This window comes from Neomonachus schauinslandi, chromosome 3, assembly GCF_002201575.2.
Source record: "Neomonachus schauinslandi chromosome 3, ASM220157v2, whole genome shotgun sequence".
Taxonomy (NCBI): Eukaryota; Metazoa; Chordata; class Mammalia; order Carnivora; family Phocidae; genus Neomonachus; species Neomonachus schauinslandi.
In genome coordinates, this window is record NC_058405.1 from 44,958,437 (window position 1) to 44,970,710 (window position 12,274).

Consider the following 12,274-nt stretch of genomic DNA (forward strand, 5'->3'; position numbering starts at 1 on the left):
GAAAGTCCAGAGATGAGGTGCAAAAAGCAGTAACATTATCAAAAGCATAAATGAGTTTTTAGCCTTCACGTTCAAATGTGTAGATAGGGGAGGTGAATAGGTACTGCAGTTCAGAACATAATTTTCAGAAGAAACAAGTTTGGAAAAGCACAGTCTCATTTTGACTGCAAAATAGATAATTAGTCACTGGCAATCAAGGATATACACAGGGGCCAGAGTTTCTCTTCTAGAAGTTTCAAGGAGAAACGGTTAACAGAAACTAAAACAGAGAAACTTAGAGCCTTTCCCAAACACTGACCGTGTCCGTGGGGAAATGCCAAACAAATAGCACAAAGTAAATAACTGTAGGGGAAGAAAATCACTAAGAAAAATGATAAAAGAAATCATTTGTTATCTTATATCACATTTAGAAACAAATGTGAAAATCAAGGAGCATATTTAACTATTTATTTGAATTACACCAAAAACAGATCTACCTCTTCAGAACCCATTCAAAAATATTTATATTTATGTATACATATTGGTATCAAGCCAAGAGTGTTGTCTTAATGACTGTTAATTACGATTTCGAATGTCAAATGATATGGTTTTACATCCAGTTTTGTGTCTTCTAGCTCTGTCACTTAAATACTTCTAAGTGTCAGTTTTCTGATCTGGGAAGGAGCTAAGGACACCTCCAGTATATGCCACTTGGCATTGGAAGGACGGTATGAGATAATGTTGTGATGCACTCTGCAACTGATGAAACACTATATTAATATTAATTTGGTTGTCACTATTATTATTACTTATCATTAATGGTCATATTGCCAGTATGTCTCGGTCAACATGGAAAGGGGAAAAAAAGGTTATGGTCAAAAACGATATAAAGCTTATTGGGGTCTAGATGTAACATGATGCTAGAGAAAATAACAAGCTCACTTTTTTCCTCCAGAATTTTTTTAATTAAATGCTATATTTTATTAACAACCATAGTTTTGTCATAAAAGAGGAAAGATGCACGTTAAAAAATGCTTCAAACAGAAATTAGTCCAGTGTAATTAGTGTGAATTATCAAAATACCAGCATTTAAGGGCACGTGTGCCCTATTATAAAAACCAGGTGTTTAAATAAGATAAAACTGCCTCCTGAATCAATAGGGGATTTGAGCTGAGTTATGCTTTTCAAATATAGAAAAGATTGTTTCTAATTACTTTTTCCATAGGTACCAAATTTGTGAGCATTATAAAAATGTTTCAAAAAGAATTTATCAATGTGATGTGAACATTTGTATGCATTTCAGCCACTCTCAATGTATTTTTGGCCCTGACTAAGAAAGGGAATTTCAATATCAATCTAGTATAGAATAATAGAAGGGAAGATGCTAACCAAAACGGAAGGGAAAACATTTCTTCCAGAATCTTGAGTTTAGCATAGAAATTTCTGCATAAATTTTGAATCCTGGGAAGGGCATGGAAAGATGGAACAAGGTCCTGAAAGAGGCAGAGAGGAACTGGCTCAAGAGACAGGTGGTGGGTTTGGCCTTAAAAAGAAGGGAACGCCGGAGCCTCTGAGACAAGAGGGAAGGAGCAGAGTGCAGGGGTGAATGCAAAGAGTTTATAAATAGGGGGTCAGGATTTAAGAAAGGTCATACTAAATGGCCTCAATTTTCTTGATTAATTAGGAGGCAAGGTTATCTTCTGAGAGTGGGGCAGGCAGGGGCAGGTGGGGGGAGTTAAAATTAAAAGCAAAACCAAATGAAGCATTAGTCATTGTCACAGATCCAGGACTGGGATTAACCCTAAGAAAAGCGAAACCTTTTTTCTTTTTTACATCTTTCCCCAAAGATGTAAAAGATCGCAATCTAGAATCCTAGACCTTTCACATGATTGTCAGATTATCCTTCAATTGTCTATGTCACTTCCATAGTCTTTCTCATACATATTCTTCATTAAGCTGCTAAAGACATACATAGTGGGGCACCTGGGTGGCACAGTCCATTAAGCATCCAACTCTTGGTTTTGGCTCAGGTGGTGATCTCAGAGTCATGGGATCGAGCCCCATGTTGCGCTCTGCGCTGAGCGTGGAGTCTGCATGGGACTCTCTCCCTCTCCATCTGCCCCAGTCCCCTGCGTTCTCTCTCTCTTTCAAATAAATAAATAAATTATTCTTAAAAAAAAAGACACACACAATTTGTGTTTTGCTCTGGTTGAAATAACTGAGGCATTAATTTAATTTCCAATTCTCCCAGGTTACCCATGTTTGCAAAAACTGGTTCTCCTCAGAGCAATAGCAATAACATCATTACGAATCCTTCGTTCCCACTAAATATCTTCATCTCTGAAGATAATATTCTGGGGGAAATGCCTGCAGTATCTACTCTAATTACTACAGGGTTTTAAAGGAAGTGGTCTGAGGGTGAAGTCAGTTTGCCCTCTTCCTTACATTTGCCAAGAAACAACTTCAGGATCTTGTCCCTTCCATTTTTACCAAAAAATGTAGCAGATAAAGAAAAGTTTGAGTATCTTACCAACAAAGCTCACCTGTCTGTTTAGTAGTAATAAGCATTTTTTACATCGCAAACATTGGCAAAGATTCTACCCTTGGCCCAAACTCTAATCAGGCTCCTCCCCTGAGTTTTCCTTTCAACTAGGTCTCAACTCTTGAACTTCTGTGTTCATCTCTGCATTGCCCAATTTCAGCAGAATCCTGTTAAGTTAGTTTATCCCTCATCCTCTATATCTTGTCACCCTGGGTAGCCAATTTCATTTTCCACCATCTCCCAGGTGACATCCAATCGCCCCGGCCTGCCTTCAGCAAGGATCCTGGCAGGTCGGTTTTGCCAGAATCCCCTTACCCCTGATGTTTCCTCTTAGTAATTTTCCATCCACTGACCCCCACCCTGCTCCTTGACTCTAAATTCTCACCTTTCCTAGTTGTAATCAGAGTTGAGCCAATCCGTCTCCTCCACTGCAAGACCCCACTGTGGGGGTCTCCATACCTATTGTGATAGTCCCCCTAAATAAAGTCTGCCTTACCATTCTTTAAGTGTCATGAACTTTTCCTTAACAACATCAACAGTTAGACGTAGACTTAGAAAGGTGACCAAAGCTTCAGTCCACATAACATAAATCTGCCAAACCACAGTGAAGTGGGACCCATAATATCACAGCATCTGGTGAAATAATTGTCTTACTTTTGGACAAGTTTCCTAGGTGGATCCAAAATAGTTTTACTGGTTTCTGGCTACATTAAGGCAAACATGTTGGTGGAACCTCCAGAGGGAAGTCTGCTGCCAATTCTATAAGGAAGCCCCCTTGACTCTTCGGTTAACCTTTATCAAGTCCTGTAAGAGTTGTTCAAAACAGCTGGTCAGGAAGGATTTTGGACTCCTGGGGCTGGACTATATGTGAAACTTTCAAGTGTAAATACCATACATGCATAAAGAAGACAGGAGCATATATGTCCACTAACCCATTCCGAAGGCACAATTTCATCACCTACTCTTATCCATAGCCAATCCACAAGGAAAATCAAATTTGTGGGTTGTCTATATCACAATAGCAAAGCCCTAAATGTATGGGCTGGAGAAGGGAAATGATGGAGCTGTGCGATGTCCTGGAAATAGCCGGGACTGCCTCAGAGAGATAGAGGCTCTATTACCCAGGGCACAGCCTGTCTGCTCACTAACAATCTGCCCGAGAAAGGCTGTTGTTGGGGCTCCTACATGTGTCAGAGCATTGAGAACTGGGGGCTTGATAGCGAGCATGGAGTTGAAAATTATGCATCTCAGACATCAGCAAAAACCCAGGAACCAATCAAACATGAATACCCGAGGACAGGCAAAATGGGATGGCATGATCGGATTTAAGCACATTTACTAACTCACACTCCAACCACCCAACTATTAATAATTGTAGGAAAATGCATTAAAGAGGCTGCTGTGAGTTACTTTGTTCTATCCTAGGTGAAAACAAATGTAATCTAAGAAACTCTTCCTTTGTCATTATAAAATAACATCCTTCTGTCTGTTCATAGCAGTATATCTGTGTCAATTGCATGATTTTAACAACATATTATAGTTACATAAGAGGTGATTGTTGGTGAAAGCTGGGTAGGGGATACATAGGAACTCTTATGCAACTTCTTATGAGTCTCATATAAAAAGTTTTTAAAAACAACCAAAACAAAACAAAAAGGTCCTTCTGCATACAAATTTGTCTCAATGTATTTCCAGTGATGGATGAGAAAAAGATTATCTACATTATTAGCAAAGTGCTTCCCTTTCTATCCCTGTTCCAGATTTCTACGTTACCTACTGTTTCAAGGTAGTCAGAGAGGAGGGGTGAGGACTAGGTCCAGTCGATGCAGGTGCAGTATCGGGACAGAAATGTATTAAGACTTTTGGATATTTGTCGCCTGGCGGTCACTCGCTCGCTTCCTTCTCAGTACCTGCTCCCGGTGGCCCCACGGGCATGCAGGCTGGGGGTGGCCCCAAAGAGTAGGAGGCAGAGGGGGAGCAGGTGTGTGCGTCTAAGTGTCATGGTGGTGCACTTGCATCAGAGAATCGAGAATGGGGAGGAGGAGGAAACTGCAAGGATAGGCCCAGAAGCAATGGCGTCCAAAGAGGAATAAGCAGTAAAAAATCTCAACATGGACAATGCCAACCAGGAAAACGAAAAAAAAAAAAGGATGAAAAGGAGCAAGTTGTTAATAAAGGAAAGCCCTTGGTCCTCCCTTTGGAAGCTGGTGACTATTGTGTGCCTAGAGTAAATCCTAGGCATTTCAGTGTTAGGCAGCCCATCCTGCAGTGTAGGTGGGACATGATTCAGAGGCTTGGAGCCACAGGCAAGGATGAGAGAAGAGAATATGGAAAGGACTGGGGAGGAGGTGAGACAGCTGATGGAAAAGCTAAAGGAAAAGCAAGTCAGTCACAGTCTGTGGGCAGTTAGCCCTGACCCTCCTCACCGTGACCATCATGAGTTTTGCCTTATGCCTTGAATCCTGATGTTTTCCCTGAAGCTAATAGGAAGACACACCTGCTTCCTAAACTTACATGTGCTCGATGTACCTTTGTTGTAAACCTTTTGGTGTTACATGTCTCCTGTGGGTCTTCTATGCCAGCTTCTAACTGAATGTTGTATTTTGACCCAATCTGTAAGATTCTGTCAGCCACAGAGTTTTACCCTATTGCATGGCAAGATGCTCATTACATATTATGAAGTTAATAAAGCAGTTTAAAAGGCAAAAAAGAAAAAAAGAAGAAAGGAAGGAAGAAAGAAAGAAAAAGAAAGAAAGAAAGGAAGAAAGAAAGAAAGAAAGAAAGAAAAGATAAGACAAGATTTTTGGATATTTGTCATATGTGGGGAAACAAAATTCACAAAGCCCATGGTTTATGAGGGTGTGGTGCAGCTGGGCCCAAGCTAATACCTGAGCACACAATTTATGACCCATACCTGAAGTGGGCCCTTAGTTTGGCCCAGGGACTGGCATCCCTCTCGGGGGTCAAGAAGGGAAGGAAGGCCAACCTGCTGACCCTTTTACCTCCTCTATTTATATCTCTGCCCCCATCCCTGTGAGCTAGATAAAACAAGCACAGGTCCAAGCCCCACTGGCTCACCCATCTACCCAAAGGCTGACTAGAAATTGTCCTTCTCTGAACTGGGTCATGCAGACTGATGATGCTCCCATGTAATCCCCACTGTTCAGTAATGCAGCCCCACCCCCACCTGTGGCCAAACCTTTCTCTAATTTCCCACCGGGCCAAGGCAAGGCCCTGTTGTTAGACAGTCTAACTGCACCTTTAACTTCTTAAATTGGCCTATCTTGCTCACAATCATTCCACTTGAAGTGACTCTACCACAGTTGCTTGGATCACCTGTTCTACCTGAGCAGTTCATCAAAGGCAGGTGGAAGGAAGCATTGACACCATGCTTGTCAGTCGGCCAATTTGGACACTGATCCTGAGTCTCCAGAAATATGCAAGAGAGATGAATAGGAGAGGTAAAGGTCCGCATCTCCATATGCATCTGCTTCCCACAGTATCTCTACTGCTTAGTTACCATGTGTGGCTGATGTGGGAAAGGTCTCAGATGAGCTATGGATAAAGCATTGAAAGAGAGTGTCATGAAATCTATTGGCCAAACCAGTTCTTCATTGTGACAGTGGCATTGAGAAGTGATGGGTAAGTGTGAAGAAGACAAACCAGAGAAGACACTAGCTGTGAGAAGACAGAAAGAGGCAAGACACAAGAAATGGAAGGAAAGTGTACACATAATATTAACCATAGCCATTTGTGTAGGTCAAAGAAAATTATCAGCAGTTTCACAGTGTTTAGCCTAATAAAAGGAGGCTTGGTATGGTCTCACCTATGATATACTTCAAGAAATAAATCAGCTATGTCATGTCACTGATCAGTTTATCCATCCGTGTAGTCATTCATATAACAATAATTTATTGAGCTTCTACTATGTGCCAGATATTGTTCCAGGCATGAGGATTCAGCAGTGAGCAGGACATCCAAAAATCTGTGTCCTCACAGAATTGACGTTCTGGTAAAGAAAGATAGATAATTCACAAATTGTGTGTATGTGTGTGCACGCATGTGCAAAAGCAGGGCATCTATATTATGTTAGTATTTATATGTACATATAGTATTACTCTCTAACATAAATCTAACATTTGTATGTGTGAGTGTGTGTGTGTGTGTGTGTTATGAAGAAAAATACGTGGGTGAGAAAGATAGGGAGGGACAGCAGGTATGGTATACAACTGTAAATAAGGCAAGTAAGAAGGCTTCCCTGATATTTGCCCTTTGAGCAAAGATCTAAAGGAGATAATGGAGTCATACATGAGAATATCTGGAAGAAGAACTTGCAGGCAGAAGGAACAACAGGAACATCAAGGTGACTCAATTGGACCAAGCAAAGGGGAGCGTCATAGGAGGGGAATTCAAACCAGTAATGGGCGCCATATCATACAGGACATGGGAAAGATTTGTCTTTTACTCCAAGCGGCAAGGAAGCCGTTGGAGGATTCTGAGCAGAAGGGAACAATGCTCTGCCTTAATTTGTAAAGAATCACTCTGGCTGCTCTGTTGAGGAGAGACCCTGTAGGAGCAAGGGTGGAAGCAGGGGGAGGAGTTAGACAGCTATTAATTCAGGGGAGTTCAGGGGAGAGGGTGAGTGATAGCGACGGACATGGGGAGGCATGGGCAGATCGCAGGGCAGAATGAATAGGCTTTGCTGCAAGATTGGACATGAGATGTGAGAAAATCAGGGGTAAGGAAGACTGAAGTTTTTGGTCGGAACAACTGACTGAATGAGTGAAATGGGTAAAACTAAGGCGGCAGCAGCCCTGGGGACATAAATTGTGAAGAGTCCAGTCGAGATTGTGTTACATTTGAGATGTCTGTTAGACATCTAAGTGTCATAATATGATCATGTTTGCTCCAGAGCTGAAGTCATAAACATTTTCACATAGGGTATAATTTTTAAGTCCCCTCAGATGATCGTGTGGCTATATAAATATCTAGTTATTTAAAATTAACTTTATTTTTATGTTATCCCATATGTTAACATATTCTTTTTCCAAATGAACAGGAATTATAACAACTGACTGCAGAGAGTGTTATACAAGAATAAACAAAAGCAGAATTTGATCCAACTTATTTAGCATATTAATCACACAATTTGGAAATCTTTGCACTAAAAAGAAACAAACATGAACACATTCTTCTGTTCCGGCTAATGGTGATTTCATTTGCAAAGTCATCTGTGTTGTCAATACTATAAAAATTAAAATCTATTGATCCTACTTTATCCATATGTACATGAGAAGTAAAATCTGGCTATTTCCATTTTTTTTTAATTCATGAGCTTCTATCTGGCATTCAGTCATGCAGGACTGTAATTTGCTCATATGTTCTCTTTATTTTTTTAAAGTTCAGCTTATTTGACTCTCCGGTGTCAGAACAAATGTGTCCAGAGTCTTCGAAAAGCATGCACATCAACCTTTTTTCTTTGACAGAGTCCCAGAGAAGTCAGGGTCTGAGCCCCAGGCACTCAGAACACAGGTTGTGCTGACCCCAGGCTAGTGGGCCGTGGTAATGACCACGACTGTGGATCAGAGACAAATGGATATGTGAAGCAGAAATACAGTTATATGCATGTCACTATTTCTGTGATTGAAGTGGTTTAACTTGGGCATTTGATCACATCGATCATTTGTTTCAACAGCCTTTCAGTAAACAATAAAAAGACCCTGGATTTCAATTAGCAGGAGAAATTCTCGGATGGCCAAAAGAATGAAAAGAGAAATGAGGGAAAGATACAGTGCAGGATAAGGATAGAATCTTTTTTAAAAAGAAAGGAAGGTAGTAAGGAAGGAAAAGAGGGAGGGAGGGACGGAGGGAGGGAGGGGGGAAAACGAGTGACTCCCCAAATCCAGCTTTGTGTTTATTACATTTTCCCCAGTTTTTATGTCGCTCCAGTTTCCTAGCTGCTATTGTGGGAGGTAGTTTTGAAGATTCTGACTAGGCTGACGTTGTGATTTCCCCCCATTTCCTTCCTCTCACCACCACCCTTTTTTTCTATTAACCTCCCAGAGAGCTTTGACAGAGATAGGCATGCCTATTAGCCTAAACATAACATTTTGATCTAAATGAAAATCCAGTGTGAGTGGCTGAGGATGCAATTAACAGCATACTCCGTTTTAACCTCAAGATGACCCGGGATTCCTTCCCAACACCTCCTAAGGAAAGACCAGACTCCTCGTAGTCAGCGAGAACGGCAATACATCTGCAATCTTATGCTCAGCCTGCTATGGGAGAGAATAAAGTGCTTGAATAGGGAAGGCTGCAGACTGGTATTTTTAAATTAAATCATTCAGATAATTGCACAATTCTTGATAGCATTACACTAATATACACATAGACCAAGCTAAAGGCTGGTCTGCCATAGTAACGTTTTATGCAACCACTTAAGTGCTTAGGTGCAACCATTGAGCTTGCCTTCCTATGTTTTTTTTTTTTTTTTCCGTTGCTAGATTTAAAAGAAAAGTAAGCAGGCCAAAAAAAAAAAAAAAAAAAAAAAAGGTAAAAAGATGAGTGATTTGATCATCACGAACCCCAGAGCCCTGTTAAAAAGTATTTGTACTCTAAAAAATCTTTTTTGCTGAAAGCTTTTTCAGGAGAAATAAATTATACTGACTCTATATAAATAAAAGCAGAAAGAGCAAAGACGAACATGAACATATATTACCAATGCCATTCATTAAATATAGTTGACACTTCAATCTAATCCGGCAAATGAAAACACAGAAGTTTATAGAGTTATAGGAAGTAAGCAATTTAAACATACCAGGGCACAAGGTCATCCAACAGCACAACTAGGAAGATGTTCCCTTTTCTTCTCTCTTTTTCTTTCTTTCTTCCATTTGAATCTCTCAAATCCCAACCAACATCCATCCTTCTCATAGGGTGAGGGGATCTTTAAATCAGATAATTAATAATAGTGGTCCAAAGGCTCCTTGACAAGTCCACCTTCCTCTAATGTCATAAACTAAAAGGACATTTCATGCATTTCATACTGTCATTATGGTACCAGGTTTCCTTTCCCATAATAAAGTCATACATTTCTTAACTAATTAGTTCATTAATTTTCAATGTGATTCCCAGTAAAAATTCTTTGAGATAGTTAATTTTTCTTAAAAGTGTGTGAGGTTGTAAAAAAGAAACAGTTCTTGGAGCCCTGTCACCCCCAATCACTAACGGTCTGAATGGGTGGGGTAATGCAGAGCTGCGAAAACACATCTTATTTGTTTTTGGAAGCAAACCTCCAAGGCCACTTTATAACCAGAAATCATATCCATGTCATGCAGATGCTGTGGTAAACTTTACGGTTCCAATCAGGAATGGACAGTTTTCAATGCACTGCTCAAACACTTTGCTAGTCTATATGTAAATACTTCACTAAAACCGCTGAATGGTGATGGAGTTCAATATTAATATCGCAAATTAAAGATGACATCGGAATGCCTACTATCCAGAAGAGCGATCAGCACTCGTGGCAAGGCAATAATCCGCGGCTTAAGCAACTTTCAAGCATCGCGGGGGGAAAAACAAATGTGATGGAGCTTGGAAATTGCACTGGTGCATGAAGAACAGACCATATTAAAGAGCAACTGCTGATTGACCCAGTGATGAAGTCGAGGATATGACCATATGCTTCCATAAAGGACATTTGGAAATGGCTCCCAGATGATCTGCCGAGAACTCATGACTATCACCTGATGTATTCCCATTAATTGACAATGTAAACTTTATCTGTAACAGTGACATAAGCTGTCAAAATAATGGCCTGCCCTCCTGGGAGGAAGGAATTACCTGAATAATTACCTGGCCCAGCATATTTTCCCCGACAGAAGTAGCGAAGTGTTATGATGGCTGGATTTCCCTTAAGTGTTGTAGGCACTGCCTTGGAAAGAGGAATGGTTTCGACTTCTTTGCTCGGATACTTCAAAAGGGGGAAATGAGTATGTTAACGTGGGGAACAGGAATATAACACAAGAGGCAGGAGATGACTCAATGCAGAGTTTATAATCCCAAGCATGAGGCCCTCTGCCATATGTTAAGAATACTATTCTGGGTCTGTTTCCTTTGGTAAATGGTGGTTTCCTTAGAGAGCGTCATAATAAAGATCGTGTAGGAGAGCGTACATTGATGTCACCAGGCATCAGGCCTAAAGCCAAGAATCTCCACAGGAGAAACTGTGCAGTTCTATCCAAGACACGGCACCGTCATTTCTTCCTTGATGCTGGGACAAAGACAAGAAGCAAAGATGAGCACACATGCACATAGATGTTGTGTGCCCATGACAGTGTGAGCAGGGGTCTCAAGAATCGACTCTGGAGAAAGGCTGCTGGATTTCAAATCTTGGCTCTGCTACCTACCAGCTCGGTGGTACTGGGCTGGTTACTTAATCTCCGGGCTTTAACTTTCCTCTGTAAAATGTAGCTTCCTTACAGGGCAGACCCTGGGAAATGTGCTATAGCTACCACCTCTGATTATTGTCTCCTGCCCTAGAGCAGTCTAAGGATATTTTTAGGGGGCAACGTAAGAGTCCCGTGGTTGTTCTGACCTCTGCTCATGCCCTCTCTGCTTCAAAAGTGAGAGGAGAAATATTGAGACTCTCTCACGACCCCCTTCGGCTGTGTCTGCTTGGCTCCCCCGGAGAAGCCACACCGTGGGCCGCTGTGCTGGGTCCCGGCAGGGCTGATCCCCCATGGGCACCCTCTCCACCGGGGCAGAGGCCTGGGTCGTAGACTGGGGCCACAGGCACCTTTTGCCCATACTGTCTTTCTTTGAACTACGTCTTCCCACAAGTTACTCTGCTTCCAAGCATGGGAAGATAGACCTAGCACCATGCGGAACATGGAGCCACCCCGCTGTGAACAGGTGTTGAAAAGGTGAATGGACTTATAAAAATGATACAAGAATACAAATTATGTGAACACCCACTTTCCCCATAACTATGGAAAGTTCCAGTTTTCTGAAGTTGGATAGCACTATCTCCACTGGTTTCCCGAGATCTCCTCCTAAATACATGATTTGTGTTAGAATCCTTGTCCCAGGGCCTTCTTCTGGGGAAACCCCAACTAAGACACCTAGTTGGTGCCTTTTCTGATGGAGAAACAAAGCCTAAAATGGGTTAGGGAACTCCAGTGTTATAGATACTGTGTCAAAGGCAACAACAAGGCAGGAACCTGTCGCAGGTGAACCAAGTGAGAAATGACCATAAACGGTGGTGTCTTATGCAAATCCAGATGACTTCCATTTACAGCCTTTCCATTTCCTGAACATTCTCATTTTCCAAGAGGCTTTCAACTCATATTAGAAGAAAAGAAACAGGATATGGAAGCGATACCAAAGAGAAGGTGGCTTTGTACTCTAATTGCTGTAAGTGGAGAGACAGGGTGTGAAGCACAGCGGCCACGTTGGGTTAAGATTTTTCTCCCCGGCACTTCTCCAGGAGGTTGACACAAACGGGAGGATGTGACATGAGAGCAATCTCCCTGTAACAATCACCCACCGCAACTCTACAATCCGTAATGGCTGTAATAGAGAAAGCCAACAGTAATAAAGGCACGTTATTACCCTGCCTCTGTGAGATCAAACAATGCTCAGGTTGATGGAGGGTACACTTTCATGTCTCCTGAAAAGTCCGTATTTCTGGATATCACCGAATTACCAAGACTTTTCCTAGGGTAAGGTTAAAAAAATAATTGTGGTTTAGGC

General features: G+C 41.5%; 1 pseudogene; it reads left to right on the plus strand.

The window, feature by feature from the left end:
• Positions 1 to 4,593: 4,593 nt before the first annotated feature.
• Positions 4,594 to 4,980, plus strand: LOC110587737 (annotated as a pseudogene).
• The last annotated feature ends 7,294 nt before the right edge of the window (positions 4,981 to 12,274 follow it).